The sequence below is a fragment of the Gopherus flavomarginatus genome, chromosome 1 (genome assembly GCF_025201925.1).
Source record: "Gopherus flavomarginatus isolate rGopFla2 chromosome 1, rGopFla2.mat.asm, whole genome shotgun sequence".
NCBI lineage: Eukaryota > Metazoa > Chordata > Testudines > Testudinidae > Gopherus > Gopherus flavomarginatus.
The window spans coordinates 179,344,041-179,366,996 of record NC_066617.1 but is presented as its reverse complement, the minus strand read 5'-3'; the positions used below and the strand labels follow the sequence as shown (position 1 = coordinate 179,366,996).

Genomic DNA, 22,956 nt, shown 5'->3' with positions numbered 1-22,956 from the left:
TCAACAAGGACAAGTGCAGAGTCCTGCACTTAGGACAGAAGAATCCCATGCACTGCTACACACTAAGGACCAAGTGGCTAGGCAGCAGTTCTGCAGAAAAAGACCTAGGGGTTACAGTGGACGAGAAGCTGGATATGAGTTAACAGTGTGCCCTTGTTGCCAAGAAGGCTAATGGCATTTTGGGCTGTATAAGTAGGGGCATTGCCAGCAGATCGAGGGACGTGATCATTCCCCTTTATTCAGCATTGGTGAGGCCTCATCTGGAGTAGTGTGTCCAGTTTTGGGCCCCACACTACCAGAAGGATGTGGAAAAATTGGAAAGAGTCCAGCACAGGGAAACAAAAATGATTAGGGGGCTGGAGCACATGACTTACAAGGAGAGGCTGAGGGAACTGGGATTGTTTAGTCTGCAGAAGAGAAGAATGAGGGGGGGATTTGATAGCTCCTTTCAACTACCTGAAGGCAGGTTCCAAAGAGGATGGATCTAGACTGTTCTCAGTGATGGCAGATGACAGAACAAGGAGCAATGGTCTCAAGTTGCAGTAGGGGAGGTTTAGGTTGGATACTAGGAAAAACTTTTTCACTAGTAGGGTGGTGAAGCACTGGAATGGGTTACCTAGGGAGGTTGTGGAATCTCCCTCTTAAAGGTTTTTAAGGTCAGGCTTGACAAAGCCCTGGCTGGGATGATTTAGTTGGGGTTGGTCCTGCTCTGAGCAGGGGATTGGACTAGATGACCTCCTGAGGTCCCTTCCAACCCTGATAGTCTATGATTCTATCTCTAAAGTCTTCTCTGGTCTTGTGGGATCCACTGCTTGTAGGAGTACGTAGCCATCCCTCGCCGTCAATCTCTGAGTGAGGCCACACTTCCTCGCTGTCAAGCACCTGTAAAGATGATCTCAACTGGGGGAAATTAGCTGCTTCTAGTGTTCAGGCTCTTAGTCCAGACAGAGCAGTAAAAAGTCCAGGAGCCCAGGCCCTCAGGAAGGGTTGAGGACACCAAACAATCAGGGGCTCTGGTCAGGCAGAGCAGCAAAGGGTCTGTGAGCCCAGGCTCTCAGTCAGGGCAGGGCAGCAAACAGTCTAGGGGTTCAGGCAGGGGTGAGCACCAAACACAGGCCTCCTGGCCAAATACGGGGAGGCTGCCACCCTGCAGGGGGGTGGCAGGGGGTAGGGGACCCTGGGCCCACTCGACTACACCGGGTGCCAGCCCACAGCCCCAGCAGTGGCAGAGTTTTCTGTCCCTGGGTCAGCGGGGAATCCAATCCAGCAACACGCTGACCTGTACTCAGAAAGCAACATAGCCAGCCTGTAGTCAGCTGCTCTGGGCTACTTCCTACATCCCCAGGATTTGGTACCTCCGTGTTGTGGGTGTCCTCTGTCTCCCCAGGGTTGGGGAGCCCCCAGCTCCTTGGTGTCTCAGTGCTTGGTGGCCCTGGAAGCTCTGGCCAGTCCTCAGGCAGCAGCCCTTAAGCGTCTGGGTCAGCCAGTGGCCCTGGGAGCTGTGGCCAGCCCCCAATACAGCGGGGGTCCTCTGTGGGCACCAGCAGCAGGCTGGATTGTCTGTCTCCCTTGGCAGCTCTAGCTCAACTGAAGTATGGGACCTGTTTTTTATACTTCCTTTTCCTGTCCTGCCCTTCTGCTTTTGGGGCAGGCTGGGCTTACGTGGCTCTGCCCACTAGGGAGTGGGCAACAGCCCTTCCTCACTGTCAATCTCCAAGGGAGGCCACGCCTCCTTGCCACACTGCTCTGGAAAGTGCTTCAGGCAGTGAACATGAATTCACACAACCAAATCATACTTTTGCAGCTTTATCTTCATTCTTTGAATCCTTATGGTAGTGGCTCTCGACCTTTCCAGATTACTGTACCCTTTCAGGAGTCTGATTTGTCTTGCCTACCCCAAGTTTCATTTTACTTAAAAACTACCTGCATTACTTGCAGATGGTATAATGCTTACAAAAGCTTTTTTTCATTTTAAACTGGCAAGTCTGTCAGAAAGCTTTCTTTGAAAAAATTCTACTGGCTTACTCGCATGAACAGGGAGTTTTGTCTTCAAATGTTGTTGCAAATGTGGCAGCTTCATACTGTTATTGAATAGAGTTTTTCGGCAAATGAAACAAAGCTTGAGATGGATCACTATTTGTAGATGTGAATCCAAAAACAATATATTCCTTGCAGAAATGACGATGGGCTTTTTCTTCAGTCATTTTCAATTTCTTCCAGTTTTCACTGTCACCACTACTACTTCTCGTTTTAAAAATCTATTCAGTTTTACATCACAACAGCATGCAAACCATGACAATTTCAACATCATATATGTGCTTTCACGCATCAGTAAATAACATTAAACACATATCTAATACAGTGCATATATGCCCATTATATTACCATATAATGTAGTATATAGAGCAGTATAAATAAATCATTGTCCGTATGAAATTTTAGTTTGTACTGACTTTGCTAGTGCTTTTTATGTAGCCTATGCTAAAACTAGGCAAATATCTAGATGACTTGACATACTCCCTGGAAGACTTCTGCTTACCCCCAGGATTACATGTACCCCTGGCTGAGAACCACTGCTTTAAGGTACAGTCATTTAGTGGTTTGCTAAAAAATGCAATCAGGGACCTATGGTCCATTTCAACTTCCACCGTCTGTCCACAAATATATTTAGTGAATCTCTCACAGGCAAATAATATTCTTAAAAGTTCCTTTTCAATCTGTGTATATCTGGTTTCTGCCTCAGTCAGTGATTTGGATGCATGTGCCACTGGTTGCCAACAGTCCTCATGCTTCTGTAAAATCACTGCACCTAACCCAGACTATGAAGCATCTGCTGAAATTTTAATAGGCCTCTCCGGTGCATAAAACTTCAACACTGGTTCTTGTTATCAGTTGTTGTTTTAAACCTTCCCACGATTCCTGCTGCTCTGCACTCCAATAACTTTCATTTTTATTCTCTAGGAGTTTTCTCAAAGCTGCTGCTTTGGTAGCTAGATTAGGTATGACTTTTCCAAGATAGCTAACCATTCCCAGGAACTGTTGGACATCTTTCTTTGACTAGGGATGTGACTCTGTTTCAGTGGCTGAAATATTCCTCCTATCAGGTTTTACACCTTCATTGGAAATAATGTCCCCAACAAAAGTCAGTTCTGTCACTCCTAAAATACGTTTCTCCCTATTTAGTTTGAGGTTTGCAGCTCTAGTTACATTCAGGACTTCCTGAAGTCTACAAACATGCTCCTCTTTCATTGAGCCCCAGATGATGTCATCCATTGAGGTGTCAATATCATTAATATGTTCATAGATCATATATATGGTTTTGCGGTACACTTCTGGTGCTGAAGCTATGCCGAAGCATAAAAACTATATCTTCCAAATGGGGTTTTAAGTGTGCATAGCTCTGAGCTTTCTTCAGTTAATTTTAGCTGCCAAAACCTTGAGGATGCATCCAATTTACTGAAATATTGAGCATTTGCAAATTGAGCCATAATCTCTTCTCTGGTTGGTAGATTGAAATGTTCTCTTTTTACAGCCTTGTGGAGGTCTCTGGGATCTAAGCATATGCATAGCTGACCATTACTTTTATCCGTGATGGGAGGAGCTCACCCATTCTGTTGGCTTCCCAATTTTTTGTATTACTTGCATTGCTTTCATCCTTGCAGCTCAGCCTTGAGTTTCTCACTGAGTGCACATAGCACCTTTCTACATGGATGAATATCTGGAGGTACCTGCTTGTTTATCACCCTGAAAGCAACCTAGCCCTTGAAACAGGTCATGATGTTCCCAAAAGAGTGCCTCATAGCCAGGGTCAGTATGATCTTGTAGTGAGACCACCCATTTTACTAGGTTGAGTTTCTCACATGCAGCTAGGCCTAAAATTGGTGTCACCTCTTTTGGCACTAGAATGAATGGGAAGCCATATGTGGTGTTTTTATGGTTGATGCTAGCAATCCACCTCCCCTTCACTGGTATATTTGTTCCAGAATAACCAGTTACTTTTATTTTTGTTGGTTACAGTTTTGGTCTTATTTTCAATCTCTCATAATCTTGTTCAGGAAGAATATTAACCTGAGCTCCTGTATCCAGTTTCAGTGGAATAAGTGTTCCATTCATTGTCATAGGCAGTATCCAATCCCTCTCATGAGGTTTAGTAAATCCCAGTACATCTATGAAAAACTCCTCAACTAAATTGTCTTTAACTAAATACAGTTGACTTTTCTGCATTTGGGAACTGCAGCATTTTGCAAAATGATTATTTTCCCCACATTTATGAGAGAGTTTCCCAACGGCAACACATTGTTCAGAGCCATACTGTAAGCCACACCTTCCACATAGCCATCTGTATTCAGTCTTCCCCCTAACAGTGGTTTTCATAGCAAGTGGTTCCACTTTCTGATTTGATCTATTCTAGCTATATTCTTTAGTACAACCCCTTTTGGTGAATTCAGCTCTTTGGCTTGTGCTTTCACAATTTCTGCTACCCTGCATATTTGGAGAGCTTTTTCTAAAGTTAAGTCTCCTTCACAGAACAGTCTCTCTCTTAACACATTGTCTTTAATGCCACAAATGATTCTATCTCTGTCAGCTCACCAAAGTCACAGGTTTTATTGAGTTTAATTAATTCTGTGACATATTGCTGTATGGTGTCATGCATGCAGGTAAAAAAATTGTGTGTCTCAAATATTTCACTCCTTTTTGGCATGCAATGTTCCTCAAATTTAGTTAGTATTTTACTTAACTTCATGCTTTCACCTTCTTCAAACTTAAAGTTGTTATAACTATCCAATGATTCATCTCCAACAACATGCTAAAATACTGATGATTTCACTTTATCATTTTTTCTCCTCTGCCTCTCTGGCTGCTAAATACAATTCAACTTTGTCTGAATTTTTTCCAGTTCTCCTCACCATTGCCTGACAACTGCAGACTGGATGGAGGTTGCAACATTTCTATTTTTGGCTTTTTCCCATTCTTAAGCTAGTTAAGCTACTATTGTGCTCACCAAATACATGCAAAAGCCTCTGTGTCTGGTACTCAACGTGCTTCTCTTGTGCCTCCCTTTGTCTCTGCTTTCAGTTGCAAACACAGGAGTTAACTTCAAAAAATTGCAGATTCCTTCTCATTCAGCACTTCTGACACCATCTTGGGACTCACTAAAGAACAAACTAATGAATGAGAAAGGAATAAAACTTTAAAGAAATTGGAGAGCTTCTGTAGTGAGCTGCTGCACACAGCCATGCGGTGTTCACAACCCCCACCTCCTGGGCACATCACCAAACGTCTATGTTCATATTACTATCCCTTATGAGGAAGCATCTCTAAATTATAATCTTCTACAAACATGTCTCTACACTCATAACTCTCTTTCTTTAATAACCTAAATGCAGAGTTCTTATTTTTTTCTTAAAAAAGCTTTATTTTTCTCTAAAGCACTTTTAAAACTCTCATAATCTGTCTTATTTTCTAATTTATCTAAAAACACCTATAAACCTATTTTTTTCTTACCTTCAAATGCAAAAACACACACACACAAACCACCCCTAACATTCCCATTTTAAAAAATGAAAAAAGTTTCAAAATGGCCAATCACACCAAAAAATGTAAGATATGAGACAGAGGGCAGGACATAAATCATAAGAAGGGCAGGGAAACTGTCAAAATTATATTGTGATGAATGCTGTTAAGTGGCTAATTACTTTCCTTGTTTGCTGATTGAGGTGGTACTTAGGGAGGAGCAGGTGGCCCCTGTATCCAAATACATTATTTGGCTGAATACCCCTCCTTCAATGACCACATATACCGTAGGTCTTCCCCTTTCATCTGGTGTTAGGCACACTACTGCCCCAGGATGCTGTACCGGAACAGGGGATTTTTCAAAATATAAAGAGTCTGTGGGCACAGGTCCTTTACAACACGCTAGTCCCTATTCTTGGGTTTTCCCTTCTTGGAGGTCCTTGTTCCAGGTGGTTAGTTCCAGCATCTCCTTAACCTTCTTCCTTGGTGAAAACATTCCATTATTGCCCTTTTCCCCTCCATATTATTCAAAGAAATATAATTAGGGTTACTTAATGCTTTTCATATTTTTACAAATTTCAGGACTAATACTGATTAATGATTTATCAAAATATTTTGACTGAGCTGCTTCCTAAAAATTCACTTAGATTATGGGTCTCCCCAGGTATCCTGATCTAAATGTGTCACCAAACAAGAATGATCTTATGCTGACACTGGAAAGATCAGGAGCACCCAGATTCCCTATGCTATCTCCTTGAAGGGTGGGGGAGCTATTGGTTCATGCTCCCTCATGGTCTGCTAGCCTCCGGAGCAGCTCTACAGTGGATGATCCATCAATTTGATCCCTACTCTCGTATTGTAACAGCCACTTCCAAATGAAATTCTTCAGTGAATTAGAGGGTTTCTGCTGTTCCCTACTAAAATTTCTACTTTTATTTTCCCCATTCTGTCTACCTTGCTGGCTCCCTTTTCGCTGAGGATCATTATTAGCGAAATTTACTGCTGATACCTTTTCAGGCTTTTTCTTTAGGGGGGAAATGCTTCCTTTTGTACTTTATATACAGCCTTTTCTACATTATCCATAGCAGCATCTGAATTACCACTTATGTTTCTATTGCCAAGCCTAATTCCAAAACCAGCATCCCCTCAGGTTGTGGTGCCTTATGAACTGCCATTTTCTGTATCTCTAGTAGTTTTTTTCTATTTTAAGCTTTTAATTCTATCATTTTGAGACCTGGCTGCATACAGCACTGCTGTGGTTGCTCCTGAAGAGTTTGGTCTTTGCTTGCTTTAACCTCAATATCAGCTTTAAACTTCTTAAACTGCTCCTCTACCATTTCCGATTTCTGTTCTGAACAAAGGTGTTTTTCCTTTTACTTTTTGAGGCTGGCGTCCAACTGTGTACAGTATGTTTGCTTGTCTTCCATCTTAGCCTGTAGCTTGATTTAACTGAGTATTTGCCTGATTTAACTCCTGCTGCTTATCTTGTCGCACATTCTGGGCTGTGTTTAAATGATTTTGAAGATTTGCCTTTTGAGTGGCTTCTAATGCTTATGAAAGCAGTAATTTAATCTTTATTTTTGAAAAGTAATTTTTGGGTAATTCCTTCTGTGTGGCTGCAGTTTGAGCTGCCTCTGTTGAAATAGTGGTTCTCAAATTGTCAGTCTCTGCTCTTAGAATAAAAACAACAAGGACTCTTTGCGGCACCTTAGAGACTAACAAATTTATTTGGGCATAACAAACTGATACAGACTAACACGGCTACCCCTCTGAAACCTGCTCTTTGAATGTCAGCTTCTGCTTTTAAGTTAGCTGCTTCTGCCTTTGAATTAGCTAATTCATTGTGACACATGGCTAGAAAAGATTAAACATCCTGCAAAATAAATAACCCTCAAAAGACATGTAGGGACATAATGTTTGTGTTTTTGTGTATTTACATATGTATGAGTATGGTAGACAATGTAATCAACAGTTCCTATCTATGCTGTATTCTGATATCATTTAAATGAATTGTAAACATATTTTGCTATTCAGCACTCTTTGAAATGTACTGTGAATGGTGAAGGAAAACGCAAATGTCCTTATGTTAATTCATATAGCTAAGTAACGGGGTGATGGACCTCCTTCAAAGTCATTCTAATTACCTTTTGTTCCCCGAAGAAATCCCAACTTGTCAAAAGACATGAAACTGTATAAAAGATCCTTGGGTCCTGATTCTGTCATCTCAGATCTGCTAAAGCTTCTTCAGGGGAAGTTTGAATCACAAGATTGAGGTCCCAGTTATGCTGGTACATGCTGAACATGATATTTGGACTTTGGGCTATAAACTATGAGCTATTTCTGAAAGAACTCTTTGCAACCACAAAGCTCACCATTTCTGCTATGAATCTGCACCTAAATGAATTGAACTCATCTCCGCATGCATATAGATCTTTTAACCACTTAATACTCTCTGGCTCTCTTTTGTTTTTTAATAAATTTTAGTTTAGTTAGTAAGAATTGGCTGTAGCATGTATTTGAGTAAGATCTGAAACATTCATTAACATGGGAGCTAACATGTCTGATCCTTTGGGATTTGTAGAACCTTTTCTTTTATATGACTATATAAGATTTACAGAAATTTTCATCATTTGACAGGGTACTTGGATGGAGGCCTGAGGCCGGATTACTTTAAGGGAACTGTGTTGTTTGGACTTCTGAGTAGCCTGTGAGGTAATAAAGAAGCTGTCTATGCTAGCTTGGTAAAACTAGATATTGGAATATCTACCAGCTTTATGGATTGTCTGCCCCGTTCTTTTCAGTTCACCCTAACTGAGTGACCACAGTTGACTCCCAACTAGGACCCCAGTCACAATCTTCCTTTACTAATTTGTTTTCCTCTAATTATTGTATTCTTACCATGAGATTATTTACTAATTCTTTCCCTTCCAATACCTCCTTTTGTGAGATAACAATCTGGATAGCCTGTGCCAGCACAGTAGCTCTCAAGAGTGTCAACTTTAAATTTAGATTATCTAATTCTTCTTTTTATCCTTTTTTCCCTCTTAAACACCAGTACTTCTGCATCTAAAGCCACTGCTACCATTTGTAATTCTTGTAAAGCCTTTTCTTTGCCTTTTTGTTTGGAGTCCCTGAAAAGGTTCTGAGAAAAAGGGAATCTTTCTCTGGCTTAACCCATTGATTCCATTGCTCACATAGCTTGTGCTATGAACCAGACCCAGTAAAAGCACCAGGTTTCCAAGTATTTTAAAACAATCAATCTTCTAATTCTGTTTTTCCTAACATTACTTCCAAATTACTGTTACCACTTGACTCTCCTTTCTTTGCTGGCATTTTGATGTTATTATACGCATTTAGACAGGTACTAAGACCTGAGTCCTAAGTCCCCTGAATAACTCACTGATTATAGCAGAAACACACCCTCTCCTCGCTTGCAGGATTGTGGTTGTGCTCCTTATGAGATGAGTCCTTGGGGGATCACTTGCAATCACTGGAACCACTCCTGGAATTACAACCATGACAACCCATGGTTTCTGTCCAGTTACCACCACTCTTGAGTCCTTATGGGACCTAATGCAATTGACCAGTCTCTGGTTCTTCCTACTTGCTGTCACTCTTGGGGTTGCGTCTGTGGTCCTGTAACAGAGCCTCCTTGGTCCTGTTTCTGTCTCCATCTAACACCATGCAGAGATCCTTGTGCTGGTTCAACACTCTGTGCAGTTTATTTATAATTGAGTCCCACCATCTTCACAGCATACCAAGCACCTTTACAACCAGGGGGAGAACAATCTCTCTCTACTACTCACTTTACCCCTTTTCACTTCCTTCCTGTGCCTATCTGTGAGCTCTGGCTAGTGGCTTAATTAGCCTTTCTGCCCTGCCCCACAAACTAGGCACAGGTCTGCCTCGTCAGCTCCAATCTGCTATGCCTGACGGGAGCTGCTGTGAATAGAGTGCTGTCTCAGGGGTTCATACCCAGGGCCGTCCTTAGGATTTATGGTGCCCTAGGCAGGCTTATTAAACTGGTGCCCCTGTGCCTGTCTTGATCTTAGCAACACAAACATAAGCTTACACTACTGGAAAACTTGCCACATGCATGTTATTAAAACCGGTTTAACTTAATGAAGCACACTGTAATGCTGATGGACTAGCACTAAAGAAGTAGCACTATATAAAAAATTCAGATTTGACAGAATGATGCAAATAATACAATTTTTTTATTTGTCAGCATTTTATTGGAAATTTAAATGAAGAGGTATTGAAACAAGGATTTGTTTTTAATTAAAAGCAATCTTTCTGGCTTTTTTGGCTGCAAAATCAGTAATAATGTCATCGTATGACAAAGACAAAGTGATGTCTTGTTTGAGTGCAAGAATAGCAAGACCAGTCAAGTGTTCCTGACTCCTTGCAGGACGGAGATAGTTTTTAATGAGCTTTAGTTTTGAGAAACTCCGTTCTCCTGATGCTGCTGTTACAGGAATTGTCAGTAGAATATGAGTAGCAACGTACACATTAGGATATATGCCAACAAGTTTGCTGGTATGAGTAAACTGTACAACGTCCATCATCAATTTTGCATGGGGCAACATTGATGACAGTGTACTCAATTCTTCATACAGTTCAAGTCCATTTAAATCAAAATGATCTCCGTGCTTCAGGAGGCTCTCTAGGTCAGGGGTCCCCAACGCGGTGCCTGAGGGTGCCATGGTGCCCACAGGGGCCTCTCAGTGCACCTGCGTACTGGCTGGCGGACGAGCATCCGCCGAAATGCCACCGAAATTCGGCAGCATTTCGGCGGCAACACCTCTGGATGATGCCGCTTGCCACCAATAAGCAGCGTCATCCAGAGGCGTCACCGCTGAAATGCCGCCGAATTTCGGCAGCATTTCGGTGGATGACCGTCCACTGCCACGGTCCTTCATCTGGTGACCGCCAAATGAAAAAGGTTGGGGACCACTGCTCTAGGTTCTTGCACTTTGTCATTAGTTGCTCTTGTTTTCCTATTTCATTAAATTTAGTCCTGCTCAGCCCACTACCAGCTGAGTGAATGGAACCCCAGGCCGACAGCGGGTTGAATGGCCCCAGGGTATCAGACACCAGTATGCTCAGCCAGCAGCCAGCCTGGGGTTCCTTGGGGGTCCCCAGACCAGCAGCAGGTGCTGAGTGGGGCAGGCAGCTGGGACCCCCTGTGGCAATGGGGCAGCAGCCAGAACCCCAGAGCAGTGGCGGGCTGAGCCACTCAGCCCATCGCTGCATGCCATCAAAAATCAGCTCGCGTGCCACCTTTGGCACATGTGCCGTAGGTTGCTGACCCCTGCTCTATACACTAGTAAGGAGATGAGCATCTTACAGTTGTTGGAGGGCTCTATCTATCAGTAACAGGGCTATAGGAAAGCGAGTCAACATTTTTTGTTTCTCTGATGAAAACTGGCCCACTCCCTTCCCCATACCAAACTTGTCACAAATAATTGTCAACAACTTAATTTTCTGTTTTTGGATTAGATATTGATTTTTTTAAAAAATATATTGAAATTGAATTCAGGATTGTTAGCAAGCATTTTTGGTGAACAAATTTGTTAAATGACAATCTAAATGGCAACACAGTACTGCTTTCATGCCTGGCTCATCCCCCAGCCTGCTGGTCCAATAGCTGTAGTAGAGGAGGAGATAGGTAGAAAACTGCAGGACCCCAATATCCACCTCTTGGGGTGCAGAGTGGCAGCAGCAGCAGCAAACCCTCAGGTCCGATCACACGCCAATGGGCACCACCACCAGCCCAATGGACCATGGTGAAGTTAGCACACCATCTGATCTCAGGGACGGGGCACCCATGGAGCCACAGCAGCTGTCCTGCCCTGTGCAGCTCCCCCCGGATGAGATGGATCACTGCCAGCCTGGGGGAGAGACGCGCTCCCCAGCTAGGGTGACCAGATCCAGATGTCCTGATTTTACAGGACCAGTCCCGATATTTGGGGCTTTGTCTTATATCCGTACCAATTACCCCCACCTAGGGTGACCAGACAGCAAATGTGAAAAATCGGGATGGGGGGGGAGAATAGGAGCCTATATAAGAAAAAGACCCAAAAATCGGAACTGTCCCTATAAAATCGGGACATCTGGTCACCCTACAGATGAGTTCCTTCCCCCACCCCTTCCCAGAGACCCCAGCAGCCAATCCCCTCCCTCAGACTGTGCTGTATTCAGCTCTCTCTAGGACCCAGCAGCCCTGCTCTTACATGCTCCACTGCTTCCCATCTCCGGGGTCCCAGCAGAGCAGTGCCCCCAGACCTAGTGGTGCCCTAGGCGGCTGCCTGCTCTGCCTATGGCTAAGGACGGCCCTGTTCATACCTAGCACTCTGTCACACACCTCCCCCCTTATCTAACCGCAAGGTTCTTCTTTCCCTGTGCTTTCTCTCCTGTTCTTGAAGATGGCTTCAAGAATACCTACATAATTTCCATTCTGAGGAGAGACTGTAAGTTCCTCCCTTCCTCTAAAACAGGGGGGTCTCAAACTCAATTTATCTTAGGGCCAGTGCCAGCCCTCAAATCCTCCCAGTGGGCCAATGTTACTCATGCCACCCAGAACTCACCCCCCACCTGCCTAAGGCTCTGGGAGGGAGTTTGGGTGGGGGAGGAGGTCTGGGGTATAGGCTCTGGGATGGAGTTGGGATGCTGGATGCAGCCTCTGAGATGGAGTTTGGGTGCTGGGGCAGGGGGTGGGTTTGCAGGCTCTGGGAGGGAGTTTGGGGGTGGGAGAGGTGTGTGGGGAGAGGGAGGGGGTGCAGGCTCTGGGAGGGAGTTTGGGGGTGGGAGGGGTGTGTGGGGAGGGGGTGCAGGCTCTGGGAGGGAGTTTGGGGGTGGGAGGGGTGTGGGGGGAGGGGGGTGCAGGTTCTGGGAGGGGGTCAGGAGGTGCAGCGCTTACCTGGGGCTCCAAAGCAGGGCGGGCTAGGAGGCCTCCACAAGCTGCTGCCCCCAGGCACTGCCCCCACAGCTTCCCATTGGCAGCGGGGGCAGTGTGCAGAAGCACAGACCCACCCTGGGGCCACAGGGAGGAACCAGCAGCCCCTGGAGCAAGCAGGCAGATGCTGCTCAGCTCCACTGCACTGCCGGAGTCCTGGGCCATTGTAAATGGCCTGGGGGAGAAGCGCCCAGGGGCAGCAGGTGGGACCAAAGGAGAGACCCGGCCCCAAAACTGCTGGAGCCCCGCAGGCCACATTGGGGAGGTTTGTGGGCCACACGTTTGAGACCCCTGCTCTAAACACTAAACCATGTTCAGCGAGGAACTTACCAACTACCACAATACACTTTTAAACTTCCTTCAAGTAGGCAGTTTGTGTTAGAAGCAGGGCGCAGCTATACCATCTCCCTGTGAATGTGATTCTTCCCTTGCAAATTGGTTAGCTATGCAACCTGGCTAGTCAAATAATCATGGCATTATGAAGTTCTACACTGTTTTCATAAGAACAAGCCTTCTCTCCTTTTTTCCAGTTGGAAAAGACAGGCGCTACAACGGGGCTAAGATTGTTAGGTGTGGAAATGAGTCTGCATATGAAACAGAATACTGTTCATGTGGATTTAGAATATATCTAGCCATGCCACTGATAATGTGCTCCATTTGGTAATTTTTATTCAAAGAGAGACAAGAGAGATCTTTTCTGACGTTTATACTGCTGCTCAGAAGCTATAAATTTGTCATTAATTCTGAAGATGGAGCAGACCTTTTTCAATACATTGGGCATGAAACTCCTCTGCTATCAAAGCAGGCCATTGAACTGGATATTGTTCAACACTAATGGCAATGTTATTCTCTTTATCACTGCTATTCTCTTTGCCCTCTGTACAGTGGGAGGAAAAATGGGTCATCATTTTCAGTATCACTTTTGTCCTGGATTTCAAGAACATTTGCTTTTCTTCTGCCCTCTCCTGAGGGAACAAATTCATATGTATATATCAGCGGTTCCCAAACTCGTTCCGCCGTGTGTGCAGGGAAAGGCCCTGGTGAGTCGGCCGGTTTGTGTACCTGCCACATCCGCAAGTTCAGCCGATTGCGGCTCTCAGTGGCCGTGGTTCGCTGCTCCAGGCCAATGGGGGCTCCAGGAAGCAGCGGCCAGTATGTTCCTTGGCCTGCACCGCTTCCAGCCGCTCCTACTGGCCTGGAGCCATGATCAGCCGAACCTGCGGATGCAGCAGGTACACAAACCAGCCCAGCCTGCCAGGGGCTTTCCCTGCACAAGCGGCAGAACAAGTTTGGGAACCACTGGTATATATCTTCCCTTTGATGATCATTTCTGAGAGACTGCCCAGCTTCTTTGGAAGATGATTCTGAAGTAGTACTAGCAAAGAAAGAGTAAGTTTTGGTAACTTGCTTACAGTTTTCTCTCTTTCTAACTTAGTTTTCCTTTTTGCTGCTCCACTTGGGAATTAAAACAATACTAAAGAAGTACTGGCAGTGCTGCCATTAGCAGACAGCGATTAGCGCTTCCAATTCACACATCAGCAACTGAAAATCTGAAAAAAATTAAACTCTAACTGAAAGCTTAAGAACAAAATCAGTGTCAGCAAGGGGCATCTATGTTTTAAGTTGTTTTTCTTTTCTTTTTAGAGTTAGCATACATATAATGAAATCTCCCTTGTATAGAGCCTATATGTGATGGATTGGAGGCCTCCCAGAAAAGCAGAGGCTTGAGGGGTGCAGTTCCCTCAGCCTCACTTTAATCCAGTATTGTGTGGTTAGGACATAAAAAAGTGTGTTTGTGCAACAAGGTGAGCCGATCCTTGCCTTGAGGCCAAAAGTATGAAAATGAGCAACTCAGGGGGCAGTGTGGGCACCAATCAGCTTGAACCCTCTTGCAGCAACTGGGAGGATAATGTTCACAGGTATGAGACTTTACTCAAGGTTCCAGCAACCCTTACTTGATCATTCATTTGGACTCTTAGGGTATGGCTACACTTGCACTTGAAGTTTCGAGCGTGGTCGCAGTGCCAGCGCTGGGAGAGCTCTCTCCCAGCGCTGCACGTACTCCACAACCTCTATGGGTGTAGCTTGCAGCGCTGGGAGCCATGCTCCCAGCGCTGCGGCACTGTTTACACTGTGGCTTTACAGCACTGTATCTTGCAGCGCTCAGGGGGCTGTTTTTTTCACACCCCTGAGGGCGAAAGTTGCAGCGCTGTAAAGCGCCAGTGTAGCCAAGGCCTCAATCCTTTAGTTGAAGCATTTAAATACCTCTTTTGGCTGGCGAGAGGGTTCTAAAAATGTGCTATGGATTTAAAATGAGGCTGGAAGCATGACAGGAGCAGACAGAGTTTATAGCTCTCACACAATTCAGAGAAACTGCCAATTCAAATTCTCTGTCTGGATGATCTGCCAGGAGAGAGACAGGAGCGTCTCCCAACCAACAGGGATGGAAATGTGTATCCTAAATCATGACATCACTATTGGTATGCCTCCTTAGCTGCTTCTAAACAATCAGGTTCAGAACTGTGCCTGTCCCAAGCGACTCGCAAGCTAAAGGACCTGCATGCAGCAAAGTCTGGAGCAGGAGAACCATCCTTGGAAGCAGAGATGAAGTACCTGTTGATAGTGGGAGTGGAGACTGACTGAAACACTACAGACTGAGGGAGACACTACAGAGCATGATACACTGAGATTTCAGCAAAAAGAGAGACTCCCTTTAGGGAGTCTGTAACAAAGAAGCAGGCAGGTGTATGCCACGCTGCAATGTTAGCTATAGACATGAGCGATGGGTAAGGTTGCAAGTCTTTCACTCAGGTCACAGAAGTCATGGATTCCATGACTTTCCGGGACTTCTGCAGCAGTTGATGCAGCTGACCCCAGGGCCACCTGAGCAGCTGGGGCAGCCCTGGGGCCAGCCACACTGGCCACCGCTTGGGTGGCCCCAGGCAGTTGATCCCAGGTGCTGACCCAGAGCAGCAATCGGGAAGCAGCAGTGGTGCCCTGAGCTGCCCCCTCCCCCCACCCAGCAGCAGCAGCAACAGGACCCCAGGACGCTGCTCCCCCAGCTGCTGCAACAGTGGCAGGGCTCTAGGGCACCGTCCTCCACCCAGAGAAGCAGCAGCGGGGGGAAGGGTGCACTGGGCCACCCTTCAGCAGCAGTGGGGCCCCAGAGCACCTCCCCAGGAGCGGCAGGGCCCCAGAGCATCCCTCCAAAGGAGCAGCAGTGTCCTCCAGAGCATCACCCCCAGAGCAGCAGTGTCCATGGAAGTGCCCCCCCCCCAGCACCTAAATTTAGTTAGGGTTATTTTTAGTAAAAGTCATGGACACGTCAGGGGCTGTGACTTTTTTGTTTACTGCCCAAGACCTGTCCATGACTTTTACTAAAAATACCAGAGAGTAAATCGTAGCCTTAGTGATGGGTGAACCACAGGCTCAGGGAGGCGAGCCCCCAGCTTGGCCTTCCCCTTCTGCCCAAGTCCACGCCCCTCCTGCCCCTCCCTCTAGCTCCCTTCCTCCAGCCCAGAGCACCCGGTGCCGCGGCCCCAGCTCCAGTGACCTCAGCTGTCCCACCCACTCCCAAGCACAGGGCGGGAAGCCCCAGTGCCTCCAGCCCTAGAGTGCCAGGTGCCAGCACCCTCCACCCTGGAGCCCTGGGTGGCGCAGCCCCAGTGCCCAGGGGCATCTCAGCACTGGGCGACCTGAGCCACCCCAAGTTCCAGCAACAGACCAGCCGCCCCAGCCCCAGCACACTTCCCAGAAGAGGAGCAGCCTGCTTGGGCAGGGGCCAAGGGGAAGCAGCAAGCAGGAGGGGGCCTTGGGACGGAGTGTAGGCATGGCCACACAGGGCTGTTTGGGGAAGCATAGCCTTCCCCTGCCTATGATATGGGCCTCCTACAGCTATAGCTCTAGAATAATCAGCTTTCTCTGAGCATTCCAAAGGTGAAAAGAAAACCTCAATCATTTGCAGACTTCTCTGGTCCCCGCCCCTAGGGTAGCTTGGTTTTTCTGATTGAGTGTTCCTTACAAGAAGAACAAGGGAGCTTGATTCTCAGCAATAGCTTAGGACTCTCTCGAAACTCTTGATTTGAGTAGGGGAAACAACTCTCTTCACTGTGCTTTCAAAACTTATTAAGCATCATGGGTAAGATAATTGTAGTTTTTTAGGTGATTTATGAAAGCAGACCAGGACTGGGCTAGGATGTGGGGGAAGATGGAATGAGAAACAGACAAGATGACCTCACCGTTTACTTTTACCTGGTTCTTCTCTTGCTAAGTACGTTTGCAGTTCGTTAGCCTGTTTCTGCGGCTAAAATGAATATACTTGGAATATTTTAAACTAGGGGGATTGCAGGTCTTTGTCTCTTTCCTCTGTTCTCTTCAGCAGTTCCTCTGCTGTGCTTATTTTGTTGGAAGCTGCAGTGCTTTTGTCCTTCATGCACCTTGTGCTGCAATGCAGCTGAGTGCTCCATAGATGACTTAATCTCTGCACTTCACCTCAGTGTGATACTGATGCTCAGTAGCTCTAAATCAACTCCTCTGCATAGCCTGCCTCCTGGCTCATGTTCGCTTCCTGGTGTTTCTCTAAAATAGTTCCTCTCAAAACTGATGTTCCCCCCTCCAGGCTCTGTCTGTGCAGACTGTATACATAGGAAATGCTGCAATCTGACAGGTCTGATTCACTCAGCTTTGCTCGGTCCTTTCACAGAAGTGCTCTGAAATGAGGAATGACCATTTTAACAGTCTCTGAGATGCTGTATTATGAAATGCATCAGCTGGGGCAAAACTGTGTCTAGTTCCTTTGGTAGAGTAATTGAAGTAGGAATAATTCCAACTGTGTTTCAGCCACATTTCTGTTCCCGTCTAAATCTCTCGTTTTTCCTCACTTGCTTCCTCAGGAGCAAGAAGAGGAGATGGAAGCAGAGGAGCAGGAAGAGAATTGTCGGTTTGATTTGGAGAAGATGAAGATCACAGAGGGAGGAAATATGGTGAGCAAAAGGCCTACTCAATCTGGTAGACCTACACATCAGGAACAAAAGGTAGAAGAGTAATGTTGTCTTGTGGTTAATACCTGGGACTGGAAGAAAGGGCATCTGGATTCCATTTCCAGCTCTACTACAGATTCTGTGGTATTGGGCAATTCACTTAATCTCCCTATGCTTCTGTTTCTCATCTGTACATTGAGGGAGGATACTTGCCAGACTCACTGAGGAATCGAGGCTTAATTTAATGTCTGAAGTTCTTCAGTTTTAAAGTACTTTATACAAGCAAAATGTTGTTGAGTTGTTCAGTTCTAAAATACTGATGATTGTGCATGAACTCATGTAATTCGTATACATCTGTCCTGTGGTCTGGGTGACATAGTGAGCTTTTACATGATGCATTTTACATCAGGCCACTTGGTTGCCTAAATATGGATTTAAATAGTCTAATTTTGGCATCTTTAAAAAAAAACTTGGCTGTATTTTCTAGAGGTTTGCCCTTTCTAGTTTCAAATGATGAGGCTTTTGCCTCTTCCTTTAGCAAGCTAATTTGCATTCTAATAAATTACTGATAGCCTAAATTTGCCTTTTATCCCTTTCATCATTTTACTCTCATTCATAACCTGAGGTTCAGATTAGATCATTCCTTTCCCTTCATGTGGGTGCTTGTGATTATTAGATCTGACACTCATCCTCCTTTTGCTGTCACTTTCATTTTTTTAATGTTCCTCTTTCCTGTCACTCTAGATATTTCATATGGGTGTAGTTTTTAGAGACTCACCTGACTCTGGATTTTGTTACAAATGTGAAACTTGAGCCAGGCCCTGTAGGGGAGGAATGGTGTCTAGTGGGAAATGGGTAATTGGTTTTACCTATCATCTCTATTAAAGACACTGAAGGAGTAAACAGCATGTTCATGAAACATGATGTCAAAGAGCACACCTCCTCTGTAGCATCCTCTGCTGGCCAGGGATGGCTGTGCAGCACACTGCCTCAGTTTCCCCTTCACAGGTTCCCAGGAGTAATCCCTAGAGGCATATGTCCAATAGCCACACCTCTTCTTGGTGACTGGGTTATTAGCATAAAATAAACCCAAAGGGAAATCTATCCTCACCTCTTCATTCCCTGTGGACAGGGTTGATGGGGAGGTTCCAAACTCGTCTTGGGACAAGACTTTCTGTCCTCTCCAGCCACTCTCCTCAAAGGGGTGGAGGAGGGTGAGCTCCAGGAAGGAGTTGGAAACAATCTTTTTTTCTGTCTGAGGTGTGTTGCAAATACTAGAGAAAATAGAAGTACTCAAAGAGAAAAACAAAATTTAAATAGATCTTAGGAGGAGAGAATAAGCAAAACTGCAGTATTCAACGGGAGGGAGAAACCTGGAAAACACAAAGGCCTAAAAAGCCATAAAGTGAGAAGAAGGAAATAAGACATAAATTTGGAACATCATATGATAGCAGAATAGGCCAGTGCAATTATAAATGACTCTCACACACACACAAGTGGCACAGATCAGGAAGGCAATAATCCCTCTGTCTCTGATGCAACTGCATCAGGAATACTGCAGTCAGTTCTGGTTACCATAGGCGACACTCAACCTGACCTGGGGCCAGTTCAGCACCCTGAGGTCTTCCCTAACTTGTCACCTGGCTGCAATTGCCCGGGTGGCTGCCAGTATACAAAATAACTAGGGTACTCCACCTATTCTGCCTTCACGCAGCCTGCCCCAAAATGTTCCTTGCACAGAGGGGTACTGTTGGGGCTTCCACACAGGGTTTCCTATGCCAGGGATACTCCTGGGGGAGGGAGCTACACAGCCCACTCGCATTGGCTCAGCTTGTGCAACAGAGCTGAATCAGGTTCCTTATTACCAGAAAGGAATCAAGGAATTAGAGTTCAGAGAGAAGCAACAAAAATGTTCATGGGTCTGGGGGGGACCTTGACCAAAGGAAGATAAAAAGTGCCACTTTGGAGGGGAGACAATTTTCTACCAAAAAGAGAACAGGAGTACTTGTGGCACCTTAGAGACTATTTGAAGGGTTCAAACAGGGAGGAGGCAGAGGAATTATTTAGGTAGGCACAGGGGAGTATTTCTAGGAGTGATGAGATGAAAAAAGGAAGAAATTTAGTATGAATATCAGAAAAGACATTCTGAGAGACTGACTAGCATGTGGAATAATGTCCCAAGGGAAAAGTAGGGGTGCCATCACTTGGAACACTTAAAACTACACTGAATGGTGCACTATTGTTCTGTAGGGAGCAATCTTGCTCTGGCAAAAGACTTAGGGTGACCAGACAGCAAATGTAAAAAATCGGGACGTGGGGTGGGGGGTAATAGGAGCCTATATACGAAAAAAATAAACAAAATCAGGACTGTCCCTATAAAATCCAGACATCTGGTCACCCTAGATAAACTAGACATGACACAACAAATCTGTTTCACTTCCAGCTTCAATAATTCTATGACAGGTTCATGAACCTTTCAAAGGTACTTGAGCCTACTTATGACTCCACCATTCACACTTGTCACAGGGTTCAAATACAAGGCTAGGTGAAATTTAATGGTTTCCACTAACTTCATGTTGAGAATTTAGGTTTCTTGGAAACCAAAACCCACCTGGAAGGAGGGAGTGGTTAATAACTCTAAGGCTGAAAGGGAGGAAATTGTTCATGCAAAATAAAACTCATTCTAGTCCTCTTCCACTTATTTTCTTGCTTGTCTCCTGCATCAGACATACCATGCTAGTGGTGTCTTGTGCAGGCACAGTGCAAGGATCCTACCCACAGTGTTGGAAGGACTTTTTACTCTGCCTCTCTCTGCTCCTTGTCCTGTGACTGAGCAGTCGGATTGTTGCAGGCCAACAGGCACTGAGTAGGAATTCTTGTTTCAGATGCTGATGACCTTTGATGAGGTGGTTTTGTATTTCTGCGAGGCAGAGTGGGGCTCTTGGATGAAGAGCAGAGGGAAATCTACAAGGATGTCATACAGGAAAATTAATCTCCCTGGGTAAGACTCTCATATATTTAAGAAGCTGTGCAGTCTCTGAAGTGTCTATGGCCAGCTTCCGCTCAGTGTCCTTCCCTGCCCCCTTAGAATTAGAAAACCAGTCCCTACGGTACCCAGAATCACTGCAAGAACAGACCATCCTCTCCATACCAACTCCCTTTCAAAGGCGGATTCTGAAATACTGCAGTGGAGCTAATTCCCAGAGCTTTCTATTGAGACAGAATAGAGGGATAGACTAGACATGACATAACAGATCTGTTTCACTTATTCTCACCATTGTATTACCTACTAAGATTGGCTTTGTCTTTGCAAAAGGGAAAATTCCTGTGGGAAGAGCCATAGGGCTCATTCTTGAATACAAAACCAGAGTCTCTCTGTAGGCTTAGAAATGGGCAAGTGATTTAATTTTTTACACTGTGTCAGTTGTCTTATTTTCCTGTGTATAGAGATCCCTGATTCTCCTTCAGAGATTACAACACATCTCCTAACAGTTATTTACTCTTCCAGCAGGACTCGTGACAATCTTCTCTCTATTTGGATTACACCCTTGCCTCTGGTAAAACAATATGGGCTTATAAAAGTCATGATCATTCTTTGTGACAAGTACTCAAACATTAGCCAGCTCTTAACTCATCTTTTCCAATGACCAGGATTTCCGATTCCGAAGCCTGAGATGATAGCCCAGGTGGAAAGAGGGAAAGCCATTTGTCCCAGATCTCCAGCACTCTGAGGAAACGGAGATCCTGATTGTCAACTGCACAGGTGAGGCAACGAGTGAAGTAAAAACCTGGGATTCTAATAATAATGTCTCTGCTCTCTTTCATCTTGTTAGCTGATGTGCGATGGCCAAGTCTGCATCCTGTTGTCCATGTGCAATAGCAAAAAGAAAATGTCATGATTCTTACCCTGAATCATGGAAACGAACCTGATAATCAGTTTTATTATATAGTCACAATATCAGGTTCTATGTTTATAGTATTTCTAATTAAAAAAAAACAAACAGCTAAACTTCTCTATTAGAAAAGAGAATGATTTGATTTACCAAAGATTAAAAATAAGTTAGCTGTCTGATTCTCCCATGGCAGTCATGGATGGCAGTAGGATAGGTGTCTCGAAGTGGTAAAGCAAAAAATATAAAAATAAAATAAATAAAAAATAAAGGGAGTGGGTGTAGAGTTAGCTAATTTTGGTCTTCCGAGGAAAAAAGCTGCCGCTCTGCTACCACATCCCATGATCTATAGCAGAATCTTATTTGTTATATCTTTGTGCATGAGTCCCTGAATATTTATCCAATAATGTAACCACTATTCCCTTCACAGAGTTGATTAACCTGCAAAAGTAAACATTGTCGACAGAACTATCCATTTCAGGTTCTCTTTATGCTCTCTCCATATCCTATTATCTCTTCCCCCTTGGCTGCTTATTCCTTCTCAGGGTCCCTCTATCTCTTGTCTCTTCCCCCTCACTCCTCTTCTCTCCTCCCAAAGAACCACAGACTTAAGTTACATTTCTCAAACATGAACCACAGATAGGAGTAAACTGGGTTTGGAGGTGAACGAGGGAGCATTCTTGCCCCTTCCTGCAGTGCACCTTAGGAGTCATGCTTTGTTTGGCTGTCTCCATCATTCTTCCTCTTTCTTGTTTCCTCTGCTTTCCCTTGTCTCCTGATCTCCACTGCACTCTTGCACAAACTGATTTATGCTATTTATCCCCTTCAACCCTAGAACCTAATTCTAGCTCCTACAACCCTTCCTTGAAAAGACCCGAGTGATATGTAGACCTCCTCTCCACTACAACCCTGATCCATTCCAATCCCTCTCCTACCCATTTCCAGAACCCCAAAAATCCCTTTATTGGCCAGGCTTCTTAATCCACTGTCCCCCATCCTGCACCCAGAACCTTAAACCTTGCCAGATGCCCTACAACCTTCTCACAGGAAGGTCTAATAGGTAGGCCTCCTTCACCACAAACCTAATCCATTCCCTGTCCCACCCATCCACAGGTCTCAAAAGTTTCATCTGTCCACCCTGCAAGCCTTTGGAGAGAGAGATTCTTCTTCCATTTGCAAACCACGCTAATGACTGGGTTGAACTTTGAAGATTTTCTTTAAGGAAACAGCATAGGAGACTCAGGGTGGGATCCACTTCGGTGCTGTAACACTCAGCAGTACAACACCTAACTCTTAGGCGCCTGGAAAAAAAATACAGGAACAACACTGTGATCCACATAGCCTGAATCAGGCACTTTGGTTCCCTGTACAATGAATGAGGAGAGCTAGGCGCCTAAGAATGCGATCCACAAAATCTAGCAAGCTAGGTGTGGACTCACCTAATCTAGCCAAAGGGAAATGCTGACTATTTACTTAGCAGCACCCTTCTCTGAGACACCTAAGTCTGGGGAGCAGGGAGGTGCCTATATGTGCTTAGTGATCCACGAACAGGAACCAGCCACCTAGAGCCATGTCACTTAGGCACCTAAGCTGCTTCTTGAGGGAATGCATTAAG

At 45.1% G+C, this 22,956-nt stretch overlaps 1 protein-coding gene and 1 long non-coding RNA gene across 3 annotated transcripts in view; one reads left to right on the top strand and one right to left on the bottom strand.

Annotated features, from left to right (window-relative positions):
* Positions 1 to 2,665: 2,665 nt before the first annotated feature.
* GPA33 (glycoprotein A33) overlaps positions 2,666 to 22,956 on the bottom strand; it is a 208,447-nt gene continuing 188,156 nt past the window's right edge. Inside the window, exon 8 of the transcript XR_007775329.1 lies at positions 2,666 to 2,676. The gene's annotated coding sequence lies outside the window, so the exon portion shown is untranslated. The remainder of the gene's footprint in view (positions 2,677 to 22,956) is intronic.
* Positions 16,017 to 21,319, top strand: LOC127055698 (uncharacterized). Of its 2 annotated transcripts, XR_007775580.1 has the most exons (4): positions 16,017 to 17,284; positions 17,365 to 17,454; positions 20,337 to 21,008; positions 21,103 to 21,319. It is a non-coding gene; the product is annotated as an uncharacterized LOC127055698 (long non-coding RNA). The 2 variants fall into 2 exon arrangements; XR_007775578.1 differs by having other exon boundaries at positions 16,017 to 17,454.